General features: G+C 37.5%; 2 protein-coding genes across 4 annotated transcripts in view; one reads left to right on the top strand and one right to left on the bottom strand.

Moving 5' to 3' along the window:
• The window catches only part of TMEM132D (transmembrane protein 132D), a 327,315-nt gene extending 313,243 nt beyond the window's left edge, over window positions 1–14,072 (bottom strand). The window contains exon 1 of one of the 2 annotated variants that reach the window (XM_072024466.1): window positions 13,935–14,072. The gene's annotated coding sequence lies outside the window, so the exon portion shown is untranslated. The remainder of the gene's footprint in view (window positions 1–13,934) is intronic. The other variant, XM_072024470.1, reaches the window with a different exon arrangement.
• The window catches only part of PIWIL1 (piwi like RNA-mediated gene silencing 1), a 171,982-nt gene that overhangs the window by 17,121 nt on the left and 138,179 nt on the right, over window positions 1–16,682 (top strand). The gene's annotated exons all lie outside the window — the stretch shown is intronic.

Below are 16,682 nucleotides of genomic sequence, written 5' to 3'. Positions count from 1 at the left end.
ATACCAAGAAAAAAAGGAAAACCTTTCAGGCATGTGAGAGTTTCTTCAGAGTGTCTTTCAGAGGTTTGGATTTGTAGGACAGAAAACTTGCATACTCTTCCCCAGCGTGCTTGTAGCATTAAGACTATCACAAAGATGACATAATTATTTCTTAATACATATTTTGAAAAAGTTGTTTTTACATACGCTTTGTATTGAACATTTCATCAAAATTTATGAAGGCCAGTATGAGTAGCCCTGGGTGCCCTGTTGCAGTTTGTCTTCTACATTTGTCTTCTCTTCTGACTCGCATAATCTTCTTTGTCTAAAAAGTCAGTATATGACTCTTCTCTTCTGGAATGCAATTGTGTGCAAAAAAAATGGATTTTTATTATACTTTCCTACAGAGGTGCTATATTGTGTATGTTCTGAGTTAGATCTTGAATGCAGTGCAACTTTTAACAACTGTTTGTTTGGCAAGGCAGCTCTGAATTTGTCGCTACAGTACATGAAACATCATATAAATATAATGTTCTTTTCCCTCCGGTCAGCTTAATTCATGTGATATTTCAGACCAAAATATCTGTATATTTTTAGCAGCCTCTTATGGCGAAGTAATGCCCCTGAGAAGACTCCTACGTAGAAGATGTCTGTTTTTTCTTGGAAGCCATGCACATATAAATTATCTATGGTTGCACCCGCAACATGACAAGCATAATTTTGATGCAGAGGAGTTTTATAGTCATGATAATACGGAATTATTTGTACCTCTGTAATTGACAGCTTGGTACTGACAGTAAATATGTGGTTGAATAGCCTTTAAGATACAGACATTGTAGTGCTTCAGTTATTATTTCTTGTTATTTCAGTAGAGGAATGACAATTAACTAGTGTTCTGTTCTAGGATTTCGTGTACTTTCTTCAGAGTAGGTCAAATTTATGCTATAGCTAATAAGGATTGTTATTTTTTCATCGTGTGCCTACATCTAATTTTGGTTCATGTGAACTTGGCTTTTTGGAATTTTCATGCTGACACTAACCCACATATTATATATATACTAATCAGCATGAACTCTTGATACTGAATCACCATTGATCTGGCCAGTATCTAGTAGACTGCAAGTGGAGCCCATACACTTGACAGCTGTGGCTATTTTAGAGCACTGAAATAGTAATCTGCAGTGAAATTCACTGGGCAAGCAATTTACAATGCTCTTGATGCCAATTGAAGGCAATTGTGCAGAAATAGTATGAGTTTTGCAAATTCCAGTGCAACATGCAGTGCTCTTTGTAATTTCTCTTGCACCAGATATGGTACAATGGAAGCTGATATGGAAGGAAAGTTTCTCTATTATATAGGAGTGGTTGAGGAAACAGGAAGTATAATTATCCTGAGGTATGAGAAAACTGGTGCACCTTTACTTCTAAAAGGCAAATGATAGAGAGATTCTCTGATTAGAAAACTGATGCCATTTTGCTCATGTGGTCAGAGTGGTATATGAGGACCACAGAGTGATGAGATTGCCACAATTTAGAGAGCAAATGATCTTTAAATACATAAAAGACTGGCAAAGAGAAAGGGGTTAGTCTCTTCTTTACCCCCTTACAGACGGGATGAACAGTAACAGACGTGGGTTACATCAGACAAGATCCAAGTCAGATGTTAAGAAACACTTTCTGATGAAAGTAAAGTGAAGCATTAGAGTAGATTTCCTGGGGAAACTGGAGTGTCTCCAATGTTAAAGGTCATGAAATATAGGTAGATAAACATCTGTCTTGAGTGACCTAAATCAAGATGATTCTCTGGAAGAGCAAAGGGCCTAGATGACCCCTGTGGATCCTTGCAGCTGTAATATTTTATGGAGGTGGTTGTGAGCAGATTCCAAACAGGTTTCACCTGATTAAATGGAAATGACCCTTCCTTGCAAACTTTGGTGCTCAGTTCTTTAAGGGTTTACTAGTGTAACCACTCATGTATGCAAAGCAAGAAGTTCATGGGTTTTTGTGGTTTTTTATCCCTCTTGCATTCCAAGCATCTGCTTACCTTAAACTTGATGGACTTTGTCCACATCCTTTCTCTGCTTCCAAGCTCCCTTTCGTCTTAATGCTTTTCATGCGCTGTATCTGGTACACACTAGTCCCTTTTATCAAAGGACTTTCACACCTGAGGCCTCCAGTCACATACTTGCAGTAAAGTAACAGCTTAAAAGAAAATCCTTTCAAATCCTGAGGCCAAACACTGTAACAAACATATCTTCTCAAGGGATCAGTTTCCAAATGTGCTTTTGAACCTAAGTCCCAGCAGGCATTTGGCTTTAAGTGTGTGATAGGGGTTTATTTATTTATTTATTTATTGTAGAGACATTCCACCTCCATTGTTTCCCCCTCAATATGTGCTATTTAAACCTGTACCTCTGGTGGATTCTACCATTGAAGTGTAGATTAGCGGAGAGCTGCTGTGTGGTGAAACATCGCAGGACAAAAGATGTATCAAAATAAAATCTTAGGGGAAAGTGTCAGTTACTGGGAGAAGGTATCTCATGTTCTGGGAGGGAGGGTTGAGGGGAAGGAGAGAAGGTAAATCGCTGGTTTGAATCAACATTTCTTTGGAAATACGCTCTGTGTGGGCAAGGGTTGAATTAAGAGGATTTTAAAAATGTGCATGATTATTAACATCTTTGTAAAATATTCTACAAGGTGTGTCATAAACTACTTCAAGGTGCAGAACAGATCTCATACAGTGTGGTCACACCAGAGATAATTTTAAATAGTGTGTGAATTCTGCAGGTCAGTTTGCAAACTGCTACCTGCAAAATACATGTATAGCGCATGCCTTTGGAGACAGTGTACTTCATTGTGCGTAAAATGATTGCTTGTGCTTGCAGAGGAATATTAACACATTCAAGAGCCTGTTCAGACATGCAGTTTTGCAGCTTGCAATTAGTTGTTGGCTTCTCTTTTTTTGTGGATACTATTGCTTGGGACGTTTAGCCCTGTGTGAGCTCAATGGCTGGTTGTTTATGTATCACAGTTGTTTCAGTCCATGCTGAGTATTGCCAAACTATAGAACAAGACCAACCCCACCTAGAGCAGCACGGTTCCCTGAGGACAGGGCTATGTACTGGGTAAGGCCTGATTCTAATCTTACTCTTGTCAGCTTCCTCTGCTGACAGTGTATTTTCAGGTGACTATGTACTGTAATACCATCGTTCACATTCTTCTTTCTCTCAGTTAAGCACAGTCACATTATGTTGTTATTCTTGTTTGAGGAAAGATACCAAGTAATCATAACGTGAAGTCTTAATTTAAAGAATGGTTGCACAGTTTTTCTTTTTTTTTCTTGGGGGGGGGGGGGGGGGGGGGGGGGGGGCAGGATTGTTATGCCTTGTAAATCAAAGCCACTCCAGAACTACAGTATCATCTCACACTCCCTTATTCTAGTAAATGAGTAAATGTCTTTTCATTCCTTCTTTCTTTCTCAGAATTTTAAAGGGTTCGATTTTTCATGCTGTGGAACTTAAAGTACTAAGCATTCTCAGTTCTCCCCTTTCTCTGAAAATTCCTTTATTCTCATTTTAATGAGAAGAGAAAGGGGAATTGTCAGTAGAGACAAAAATTAGAAAGTCCAGGTCAGTAATTCTATGTAAATCTATCCCTCCAAATACCACTTCTCCATTCAACTTAAATACCCTTTGACACTTTCCAGACCCCTGACATAATTTTGTTGCTCTGTATTCTGTTGCTCCATGTCTTGATGAAGGTGAGTATTTGGTGAAAATCTTAGACATCTGTACATTGTAAGACCAAAATAACCCTTAAGATTTGTTTCTAATTCAATCCTTTAATACGCAAATATCTAGATCAGTTTAACTGATGCTTTAAATTCAAGCTAGATGGCATGTTGAAGGGAGAAGTTGAAGCTCTGATGACCAGTGCTACTTGATGTAACTGGCTCTCAGCTCTTCAAGTTACCCCACATCTAAAATGTTAATTTAGCTTCTCTTTGCACACCAATACTTTTCAGTTTGGTCATTCTTACCCAAGATACAACAGTTTGAAATATGTTATTTCAAGAAAGTAACTCAAGTTAGCTGTTACAGTGAATAAAAGTGCAATAATTTATTGAGACATTGAACTGAAGAAAAGCAGACAATTCTGAAGCTAAATAAGACTTTTTTAATGCCAGGATTTAAAACTAAAAATAAAATAATTATGGAGTTTTTTTTGTTTGTTTGTTTGTTTCCTTTTTAACAAAGAAAGGAAAATAAAAGCAAATGCTTAAAGCTACGTATGCCACAAACAACACGAAGAACCCAAAAGTTGAAAGCACCTCCACTGGGCATAGTCAGCAGAGGGGATATCTGTGGGATACTGAAATGTAAATTAGTTGTAACAAAGCCTATTATGTCATTAATTTGTTTGATAAAGTTTAGATGTATATGTTGCTCTATAAAGTTTCCACATTTTATCTCCTTAACCTAGTCTGTATTTGCTAAAATTGATGATGGATGGTAGCTTCATATTCATCACAATATGCAGTAGATAGTTTTCCCATAGGAATACAGGGCTAGCCATAAGTAAAAGTCTTTGACCTCTTCTATACTCTAAATCAGATCATAGTTCCAGTACAGGTTGCATCCAGACCTTGGAACAAAATAGCTTTGTACTACGTTCATAAATACAACCAAGCTATATCATGGAAAATATGCTACTTCACTGTCTTGTGTCAAAGATGTCATAAACACATGGGATTGTTACTCTTTTGGTCTGTTCATTTTCATTCCTTTGGTCTTGTCAAGCATTATGAGCATGTCCCCAGAGAAGATATCCTCCCAGTGTCTCTTTCAAGTAGAACAGTTCCATTATTCCCTTTTTGCAGATTAAGATTTTTTGAAACTGCAACTAAGAAGGGTAAGTTTTGAAACAAGTTAAATGAAAAACTCTTACAGAAATCAGTAGAAGAATAAATCCTTCTATCTGCTGCTGGTTATCTTTTGGTGAAAAACATTAATCCTACAAGAAGACTAAAAATGTAGATAAAAATTTACCATGTAAATTGTAGAATGCCCTGAAAGGGGTTACTTTCAAAGCTTTGTACTTACAAAAATACTGAAAATAGTTTGGACTCTTGTAGGGGAAGATCATCTGGAAAAATATGTATACATGTATGTAAACATTCTTGGTATTATCAATGTTGCTACGCATTTGCAGATGAATCCTGCAATATATAGATTATGCAGTGGCTGTTTGTGTAGGAATTTGAGATGTTTGACAAGATTTCATATTGAGAGTAAAAGCATTGTTAAGGTAGATTATCAGCTAACTTGTAGTTGGTTATGCAAGAACACAGGCACTTAAGCATTTATTTATTTATTTATTGGGGGAGGGGAATTTTCTTTATATCCCAATTTTTGCAGATGAAAGTCCTAAAAGAAAGAATTTGCTATTGTAAATTTGTCCCAAGATGGTATTTCCTTAATTCATTCAGTGTTTCAAGAAATAAGTAGGATTTTTCAAAGTGCCCAGTATGCTTTTGGAAGAAAAACAGGAGTGTATTTAAGAACCATTCACGCAACTCTTCCCAGAGAGCATCTTCTATATTCCCCATCTGCTGTATTCCTGGACAGTACATTTGCATTGCACTTTAACTCCCACACTGCTACAAAAAAAAAAAAAAAAAAAAAAAAGTAATATATACAGCCATTTCATGTGTGAAGTATAAAATTTCCAAATTTGGATTAGGAATGATTAAAAGTTGATGTAATGTGATAAACAGAAGGTGGCAAGGTTTTATGTGTTACAGGGAGATCTACAGTTTCTTTACATTGGTGATTAGACGTGTCCTTTTTAATGCATTAGCTACTTTCATGGACTCTTCATGAAGTATAATTTTACATAAGAGTATTATAAAAAAAATTCTCCGCAACTCACAAAGTTATATCAGCAGATTTTGTGGATGGAAGAGGAAAGAAATGATGAGGTCTTAACTGTGACTGATGCCTGATGGGTATGACAGTTACCTGAGATGAGTTCTGCTAAATGGCAGCAGAACATCCACTAAATGAAGAGTGTTGGGAAAAACATGTTAAATACATACCACTTTTTATCAATATGTAATTGTGACCACAGAGGGGCAGTGTTATCAGTCTAACATTCTCTATAGCTGAAGAATATATCCCACAGTTGATATTGACACGTGAATGATTTTTACAAGATTATTTTTAAAAATAATAGTAATAAAAAGATTTATCAAATACTTATGTTAATTTTCTTACTGTTCACATAAGCTAAATACACATTGGGGAATTTCATCTAACAGTACTCAAGCATACAAATACCATAGCAGTTAGGGATATAAATGCCAGATTGATCTTTCATTCTGAATATATATATTTCTTTACTTACTAGAAGTCTGTCTCTTATCAGAGAATTTGAAAATACTGTACTCTTCTGTGGGCTGTTATAGTGACATGATTTCAGATAAAGTTGATGTAAATTCTAATAATCCACCAAACACGCCCTTAATCCGTATTTTGTGTTGATAGCCTAGTTCACAGATTCCTTAGATTAGGAGCTCATCTTCTTATCTTTTCAGAAACTAATGGCATGGTTCTTTTAACATGGTAAATTCTTATCTTGCTTAGATGGCATCTCCCGGCTGTATAGCCCCTTCTGCCCTAAACTATTCGAGTTTAATGTCATTGTATTTATAATGATGTTCCCTGCCCTTATCCCACATTCCTTTTCCTGCTGTCCTTTCCTTGATGTAGGTCATTTTGTTGTCATACAGACTATGCGCCAAATGTTCAGTCGATGATTATTTTAGATCAAAGGTTATTTTCTATTGACATTGCTGAAAAGGGAGGAGTTTTTGTTTGTTTGTTTTCTGTTTTTTCTTTCTGTTGGTTCTACCATGAAAATAGCCATAAAGAAGCAGAAAGAGGTGAATTCTGTAAGTGACAGCATTTTTTTTTGCCCTTGTTGGCCTGCTCTTACTAACAATTTTAAAGACAGAGAAAAGAGACAAATAGAGGGGGTGGGATTTTTTGTCATACCATATCTCCATTAAAAGAAAACAAAATGAACTCATTGAATCAGCAAAAAGGTCAGCAGGTGTTTGTGGGGGTCCAGGAACTTCATATGAATTGACTTCATCAGATTTTTGAGTTTCTTTCAGAAACTCAAGAGTTTCACTTAGAGGTGAAAGTTTCTGAAAGTTTCTTCTTGCTCCAATGAGACTAACTTTTTTCACTTAAATTGTTTATTTGATTAATATAATTAGGTTAAATGTGTTTTAACTACTTTCTTGTCAAAGCTGATGAAGGGACTGTGGGCCCATATCTGTATTTTCCAGTCAGCAGATCCAGTCAAAGATACTATGACTCCCTGCAAACCTTGTATTGGCTGCTCTTTGTGGTGGTAACAATTTGATATGATATCAATAGCTATCTCTCTTGTTTGCTGTGCCTTTCAACCAGAGAGCCTTCTAGTGTAGGCTAACCAGTCAGCACACCCACAATTTGGAGCCTACAAGAGCCCATGCTGCCACTGACCACCAGTGAAAAGGTCACGCATGGAATCCAGAGAAATCGATACTGCCCTGGCAGTATAATAAAAAGGAGGACAAGCAGGAGAAAAGACAGGAGGAGAGGAGAGCTATATTTATTGTAATGGCTGCATATGAATTGATGCATATGAAATCATTTTTAACAAGAACCTCCTCCTTGTCTTCTCCCACATCCATCCAGCCACTATTCTTTACTGAGTGGAATAAGTTTATATGGAACAAGTTTCATCCAGGCACAAATATTCTCCCATTATAAAATAGAAGCTATGTATTTCCTATATTTAGGAATTATTTTCTCTTATGTCAAACAGGGAACAGTCACCCTGGTCTCCCTTAGAAAGGAAAAGTTTTGGGTTAAATTATAATCTTTTAGAAACCTAGGAACAATTGAAAACAGGAAATTAGAATGGAAATCATTCCAGATTTATTAGTACAATGTATCAGAAACTCAATTATGGTTCTGATAAGCAAAGCTGTTTTGAAGTCATTGAGCCATATCCAGTTACCACAGATAAGACTGTCATTCAAAATCCTCGTGGATTAAATCCAACCTCTGGACACTGGCTTGGTGATTACCACCAATTTACAATATTGATATTAATATTGACAGCTCCTAGGGTCTGCAGTTAGTGATCAGGAGACGGTACTAATTAGATGACAGAATACGTATTTTAAAGTACAGTTTCAGAATTTAATTTGATACCAGAAAAAAAAAAAAAAAAATCAAATACTTTTTTTTTTTTTTTAATACACTGCAATAACAAGAGATGGAGAAGAAACTACAGAACGGCAGCACATGCCGAGCTTGCAGAAAGGAAAGATCACTTGCCTGTAGCTGTTGAATGGCATTAAGGTGTCACAATGCCTGGGGTAAGCTGCCAGGGAAAGGAGCAAGAAGCTTTGCCACCTTTCGATTTTTCCATTTGTTATGTGCCATCCATTTATGTTAGTCCTAGGCTACTTTGATTGGAATCAGAAGCTGCCATGTGAACAGTGAAGATATTGTGTATAGAAACTTGTTTAGCTTTTCTTCACATACAGCAGTATCTACGTTCTTCAAGAAATCCTCTAATTCAGAGAAATTTTACAGTGACATCTAGACTTAGTATAGTAGAAAGCACTTCAGATCCTTTAAATTTTTTGTACCTTCAGTATATAAAATAAATCTAATTTTAAAAACCTACATTTCTTTTCAGCCATAGTTCCTTTGTACAAAATCTCTGTATGTGGAATGTAAGGGTTAGACTTATTGCACTCACTTCACACCTGTTTGATTTGCTGAGCATTCCTTAGTGCTTTACAGAGCCAAATAAAGGGCTAAGTTATTGCAGCTCCATGTGAAAGGTCAAGAGAGAAAAAAAAAATCTGTGAAGAGAATTGGGACAACTTTATTCTTGAGCTCAGCTTTGCTTTCTTGAATTTGTATTTTGTAAAAAATACCTTATCCTGCTTCTATTTACTATTCTTATATGATGTCGTAAGTATGTGCACAGTGTAAGGAGTCCTTACTTTTAACTTTCCTTTAAAAACAACATAGAAGCAGAAACTAAGTTAAGATGGTAAAGTTGCTTGACTAGCTGCATTTTAAGTCCACTTAATATTGCTGTGTAGAATAAATGAAAGGTGATAATACTCCGAACATGAGAAAATACTGTCTTGTCAGAGAAAGAGAATATTTATGGATGAGTTGGTATGGGGAGCTGAGATTGCTCTCAATTTGTGGTGAAATGTAGGATTTCTGTTTCAGTTATTAAGAAACAGTCCTCAAGCACAGAGAAGTAAAAACAAGACTGAAAATGAAGGCTGAAGCTTTTGCTTGGTTCTGTGGTTTCTGTAAGGCTTAAATGGCTGGCCCCCATTACCAAAGATTCCTGGAATGATCAGAAATTGAGCAATGATGAGACAGCTCTGTTTCTCTCTCCCTTTTCCTTGATGTCACTGTGTGGAGAGGTTAGCTATCCACTTTCAGCATTTCCATCATTCTGTCATCGGATGTCTCTTTAAAGGAAAGGGTTTAAGTAGTTCTGATGTTATCATACACGGGAGAGCTATGTAACAGCACAGGCAGCATACTGAGAAATATTTTCACATCACCTTGCTTTAGCCAGGTTATTACCAGTTTGCAGGAAGAGCTCCGTTAGAGCCAAGTATGGGATCGTTAGGGTGATGATGTGGTCCAGCAGGTAAAGCTTTGGGTGGGTATCAGGAACCAGGATTCTGTTCCTCATTTGGTTACTGACCTGTAAAGTAATCTTGGCCAAATGACTCTACATCTCTTTCTGCTTCTGTAGCTCCAAATGTCTATCTGCTATTTGGATGAAAGGAGGTGGTAAGAGGGAGGTTGCACTATGCTAGGAATAATTCCTAGCCCTGCACCTGGGACGGGGAAACCCTGGCTGCACGTACAGACTGGGCGATGAGACGCTGGAGAGCAGCCTAGAAGAGAGGGATCTGGGGGTCGTGGTAGACAGCAAGTTGAATATGAGCCAGCAGTGTGCCCTGGCAGCCAGGAGGGCCAACCGTGTCCTGGGGTGCATCAAGCACGGCATCGCTAGTAGGTCAAGGGAGGTGATTGTCCCGCTCTACTCTGCGCTGGTGAGGCCTCACCTCGAGTACTGTGTGCAGTTCTGGGCACCACAGTATAAAAAGGACATGAAACTGTTGGAGAGTGTCCAGAGGAGGGCTACGAAGATGGTGAAAGGCCTGGAGGGGAAGACGTACGGGGAACGGCTGAGGGCACTGGGCCTGTTCAGCCTGGAGAAGAGGAGGCTGAGGGGAGACCTCATCGCAGTCTACAACTTCCTTGTAAGGCGGTGTCGAGAGGCAGGAGACCTTTTCTCCATTAATACCAGTGACAGGACCCGCGGGAGCGGGGTTAAGCTGAGGCAGGGGAAGTTTAGGCTGGACATCAGGAGGGGGTTCTTCACAGAGAGAGTGGTTGCACACTGGAACAGGCTCCCCAGGGAAGTGGTCACTGCACCGAGCCTGACTGAATTTAAGAAGAGATTGGACTGTGCACTTAGTCACATGGTCTGAACTTTTGGGTAGACCTGTGCGGTGTCAAGAGTTGGACTTGATGATCCTTAAGGGTCCCTTCCAACTCAGGATATTCTATGATTCTATGATTCTAATTATCACAGAACAAATACATTATTTGCTAGAACAAAATATTCTCAGAAATACATTTTCAAAAAAATCTTAGGCCAGTTTTTGACTATAATTAAAACTGAGAGTTTCTGTCTCAGAACAGTTGAAGTCTAAATACACAGATGAAAGGGAATGTGGAGGAGATAGAGAAATAAAGCAGTCTGTTTCAAGGCTTATAGCAAGTCAGTGGCGATAAGGATTCTTGCTTCTCTAACTTCATCAGCTGTTCATAATTATTTTTTCTTCTGGACCCTACCTAGTTACTTTGGTTCAAACTCCATGTTGTACTAATAATACATAATGGTATAATATGACAGATTTACTTTGTCCTCTAGAGAAGCTACTACAAAAAAGTAGCATCTTTAAACAGATGATAATTTATCTTTGGTTGTTGGATTCTTTTATTCTCTACTTACTAAATATTGTTCATTAAAATATGTAAGGACTACTTAACACCTTTTATCTGAGAATACTGAGGAATGTGATAAGTATCAATCAAACTGCAAATCACACTTGATAAGTAGCTGATAATTATCCCCATTTTATAACTGGGACAATAAAGCAGGGATGGAATTGTTTAATTTCCAAGTTTTTTCTCTGACTGGTTTGCTAGCACCATAACAGCTGAGTGTCCAGCCCTGAAATTCTGACTGGTCTTATGGTAATGCATACATCTGAGAGGAAGCAGTGTTCAATACTTCAGATGACTTGATAACCTGTTGCATGCTATTACAGTGGAATACAGGCTTTTGTAAGAGGTTTAATGTTCCATTGAATTTTGCGTTGGTCTGTAAAGTAAATTCAGCTTCAGATAAGGAGCTGAAGGCATGGCACTTAATCACTTACAATATGCAATTATATTAGCTTTGGCAGTTTATGTAAAGATAGTCTTGCTTATTGCATTTGTTCATGAAGATATCTTCAACAATATTCATGTCTCATATCTTTAAGAATATTCATGAAGGCGTCTTTCATTTGCTGGAAGCACTGATACGGCAAAGAACTAATCTGTGTTTCTGTTGTTAAATATCACGAGTATCTTCTGCAAGTAAAAACCTTCCAAGCTGCTAGGCAGCTCTTGAGACACTGTCTGTGTGACAAATGAGACTAAAAGGGTCTTCATCTGCCTCTTCCTGCTTCAGTGTTATATGTTGTGTTCACTGTCTAAGATCATCTTTTAGAAATCAGGAGAGAAAACTCAAATTCCAGATGATTTCAGGTCATAATACATCTTCAGTTCAGTACAATCTTATTTGTGTATGGATATCTGCACACTGACTAATCAAAACAAGGTATGATAAAAATGCTTCCTAGTTCCAGTAACAACAAAAGGTCCTGGAAAATTACTCAAGGGTAAAGTACCAATTATAGAAGTCCTAATTTTTAAAGCAATGACTTGAATAATTCTGTTCCCCTTTCCCCCCTTCTTCCTCCTACAGGAGCAGCCGTCTTCCAGCTGCCTGATATTGTGTAAAAAAGACAGGGTCATCTAGATGTCACTTCTTTGCTGGGTTACTTAGCTCGTTTGCACGCTCCTTGAGGTTGCTAGGGTTTGGCATTTGGATTTTACCAATGTGCTAATTACAAAGGAATTTCAATATCTCCAACAGTTGGCTTTCTGACAGATTTCATTGTTGCAGCTGTGATACGTAATCATTGAAAGACTTGCCTGCTTCATAGTCTACCTCTGTATCAGTCTATATTCTGGTCAGAATACCATGCAAATTGTCCTTTAAAAAATTTACTAATGTACATTGTAAAACTCAGTAATGATGAAATCTGGAAAGTGAAGGTCTTGCATCAAATACTTTCTTAGAGTCTGAAATATTGAACAAATTCTAGCAAGCCAGATGAAAAATCGGTCCCACAGCCATCTTTCTAAGGTTTAGAAAAGAATAATAAGCTTTTCTTTTGTTTTCCTTCTCTCAAAATCTCCAATATTTTGAGATCTGTTATATATGGAGTGGATTTATGTATAATTTTGGATTTGTGGATTGAGGTCTCAGTTGAACAAATGCGCTGTTTATCGGTGCAGTTTCTATCATCATTTATATATAGAGCTGGTGATTTTTTTCTATTGTATCATTATCACATGTGCATAGGCCTTAGGTCTGTACGCCTTGTACATGTGACTCCTTTTATTTGCAATAGTAATGTCTTGATTTTGAGATGGTTACCCCGCATGAGTAAAGTTCAGTTCGTGTCAGGTGCACAAATCTGAGAAGGTTTGCAAAAGTTTTTATCGAATATAAGAAAAACTGAAGTGTTTTTGCAATGAAGATTTTTATGAAGTACGTAAAGCAGGCTTTGACAATCATTTCCAAAACTGCTGTTAAATTCTCCACCAGATCCAACTACTAGATGTGGTAGCTTCAGGATTAGACCCTTGTCAGCAGGAAACATTGATCTCCTTTGTACACTACTACCAGTAGACTGTTCATGAATGTACATGTTAAAAGATTAAATTTTCTTGGCAAGCAAAGTAGCCCAGGGGTTAAAAACATGTCTCTCAAAACATCTGCATGCTGGTGTCCTTCAAGTTTCAGCATGCTATCTTCAGGATTATGCTACAGATTAAAGAGTTTTATTTTCCCATCAAAGTTCTATAACTAGAATCTTTTGAAATAGGAAACATGATCTATTTTGCTGACTGCTTTGGGGGATTTCTTCCTCTTTTAAGAGGGTTGAAAATTAAAGTTCTTTAACATCCACTTTAAATTGACACTCAATATCCAGTAAATCAAAATAACATTATAAATTTGACCTGTGGAAATCAAGATTAGTTCTAATGTTCGCTATCCTAATGCAAATTATATCTCTGAAATTGTCACTCTGTAGACAGGAAATATTACTAATGTGTATTTTGACAACCTACAAACTGGAACAAGATTTTGGCTAATGAAAGAGTGTTTAGTTAATGCCTGTCAGTTCATACAGCAAATATGCTATGCATTATTAGTTTAATTTCCCTTCTGTTTCACTATGTGAAGCTATAAGATTTATACTTCTTGCAATGAGAAAAATGCAATGCCCGTTCATGTATCTCTGATACTTTTTCTTTAGCTTCCTAACTTCTTAAATTTTAAATGTAGCAAGAAGAAATAATTTAGGAGTGACATAGCTTTTTCTTTTTTTTTTTTTTTTAATTAAAAAAGGATAGTCATAAGCTTAAAAATCTAGATTGTGAATCGAAAAAGTGGTATATCAAGCAAGCTGCGGAGATCTTGGGAAATATTTTTACCTGTCTTCATGTGCCATTCATCTATGGTATCTACCTTCAGTTCTTCACCAGCAGCCTGATTCTCCAGCTTGCAGATAAATGGAATTGCAGGTACTGAGCTGCTCAAACCAGCTCTGAACTGACTCTATCCTAGAAGGGCTTATTAGCTCAGACAGTGTGATATGAATGCAGATGCACAGATGCTGCTGTCAGCTCAGATCTCTGTTCATGTGAGGCTGGGCCCAAGCTATGAAACCTACCCAGATATTAAGCCAGTTTAGGTGTGTCTGTGCCATGTATCTGGAACCAGTAGGTTTGGGAAGCTTGGTGTATGTACATCTGAGCTGCCTTTGGGCATTTGCCTGTCACTATGCCTAAGCCTACAAATATTCCTGGAAGCAGCCGTACTGCAGGGCTGGGTACAGCACACAGATTGGCCTTTCGAGAACTTTCCCCGTCTGGAAGTGGTGTTGTCCTGATATTTCCATTGCTTGGAACATCATAACCACACATTGCTTTGAATATGGAGAGTATATTTTATTTAGATTGCAGACTCTGGAGTGAGGCTTCTTGTATATTCTGGCAGTGCAGAATAGTATAGTAACACAACACCTCCTTGAATATGGAATGGGCCCTTGTGCTATTGTAATACTGGTAGTATTTTAGAAAGACATTTTCATATATTTGCACTACAATTATAATTATGAAAATAATTGTAATAACAGAATTCCTTGAGGGCAAACAAGTAAGAAAAGGATTTGCCTTGTTAATAAGGGGAAAAAGGAAAAATAAAAATAAAATACTATTTTGAAAAAACTTTAGCACCATGTTCTGCTAAAAAAAAAAAAAAAAGTGTGCTTGGAAGTATGCTTATTTTAAAACCAAGCACATAAATATCAGATTTATGATATAGAGAGACATGCGAGTTGGTGCAGGACATTTTGACATGAATATTTTGTGTGCTGGCACCAAAAAGACCATTTACTGATCCAGATCTCAGGCTATTTTAGAAAATGTGCAATTAAAAGGGGTGTGTGTTTGTGGGGGAGGTGGAACTGCTGTAGTGGAATCACTCTAACTCAGGTTGCTAACCTACTTTTGAAAGGTGGAGTAATTTACTGCTGTATGATGGCCATCAGCTCATTGATGAAGCTAGAAGTAAGAACTATGAAGACTTCAAAAAAGATAACTTAGTAGTGTTACTTCCCTGACACCATGAACTGAAAAGGAACAACTCTTTACAGTGAAGAAGGAGCAAATGTGCAGCCTTGTGAGCCCTTTCATGGAGTGATACGAGATACATCAGTACCATGTTATCAGCGAAGGCTGCTGAGAATGTACAGGGTTGCCAGTGTCTGTTCTGGACGATACTCACTGTATTTAATTACCGCTGTAAGTTGTGCCCTGGTGCACACACCACACCCTTATCACTGTCCTTTCCTGAGAATTGCCTATACTATTATGAAACAAAATAAAAAAGGTTTAATATGATGAAATATTTTTGCCTTGGATACTGTAATCGTTCTGTTACATGTAGAGATATCAGATATAAGTTGTGTCCAGTATATGAGATGGATCTTTACTTGAGAGTACATTGCTGCAGGTTTGGAGTCAGTGGAGCTAAGCCAGTTTGCACCCACTCAGGATTTAGCTCTCACACTTCTAGTAGATATTTAATTGATTGCAGGTAAATTTGAACTGCTAGAGGACTACTGGCTTACCAAAGATGCTTGTTAGGAATATGTTTTATGGTACAAGCTAGAGAGAAGAGAACATCAATTTTTTGTGCAAATACTGAAAAATACCAAGCAGTATTGAATATTGTCAGTAGGAAATGTTTTGTAATAGAAATGCAGAGAAAGTAAAGCAAATACCTCACATCGGTTGGTACGGATAAATTACTGGCTAAGAGGAGAAATTGTGTGCCTGTCTGCTGATGAAAATGGTAAATGAAATGAAGCATAGGAAAACTAGTGTAAATATTCAGAAACTCGTGGTACCTGGGTGTTTCAGTGGTATAGGTGATTAGCCCCTCCTAAAACCAATCCCTACCACTCCATATTTCATCCATCAAATACAAGTTCTGTTGAAAAAAAAAAAACCACAAAACTATACAGAACAATCTAATGCCAGAAAGACATAGAGAATGATGTAAGAGGTCTTTCCCAGATTTATTTTTAACTCAAGCCAAAAATACAGGTTTGATTCTGTGTGTTGATATAAGTGGGTGTGTATTAACTTCAGACAGGTTGAGTGACATTTGTAAAGGGCGCAAGTCCAAACTAGATGTCTCAATCCAGCAAAACCATGGGTGCAAGAGCTAGGCATGTGGTGGCACGCATGGTTCTCTACCTGATGAGAAGGGGAGAGAGCTTTTCAAAGCAAAAACATCAGGTATTTCTGTATTCTGAAGGCAGCCTGTAGGGTGTGAAACTGGGAAAGGACGGGCACATACAGGGTTTTCTGAATGTGCCCCATTCACATTCCAGTAATTAAAGCATGGACATTCAAGGTCATGAGAAAGTGTATTCTTGATGATGTACAGGTATAGATTTGTGAGTCTGTTTTGAAATTGCAATATATTTACTGTTCTCATGGGCCCCTAGATTTTAGAAAATTTGAAGGTGAACAAAATATCTTAAGAAATTGCTGCCTTTCCTTTCCCTCTCAACAGGAGACTATGTGCCTATACAGTTACTGGATGTACTGACCTGATGCATAGAGCTAGATTAATTTGAAAAGATTTGGTCTCAGAGTCGGCTTGGAAAT

Source organism: Anas platyrhynchos, chromosome 16 (assembly GCF_047663525.1).
Source record: "Anas platyrhynchos isolate ZD024472 breed Pekin duck chromosome 16, IASCAAS_PekinDuck_T2T, whole genome shotgun sequence".
Lineage (NCBI taxonomy): Eukaryota > Metazoa > Chordata > Aves > Anseriformes > Anatidae > Anas > Anas platyrhynchos.
This window is presented reverse-complemented; position numbering and strand designations above follow the sequence as displayed.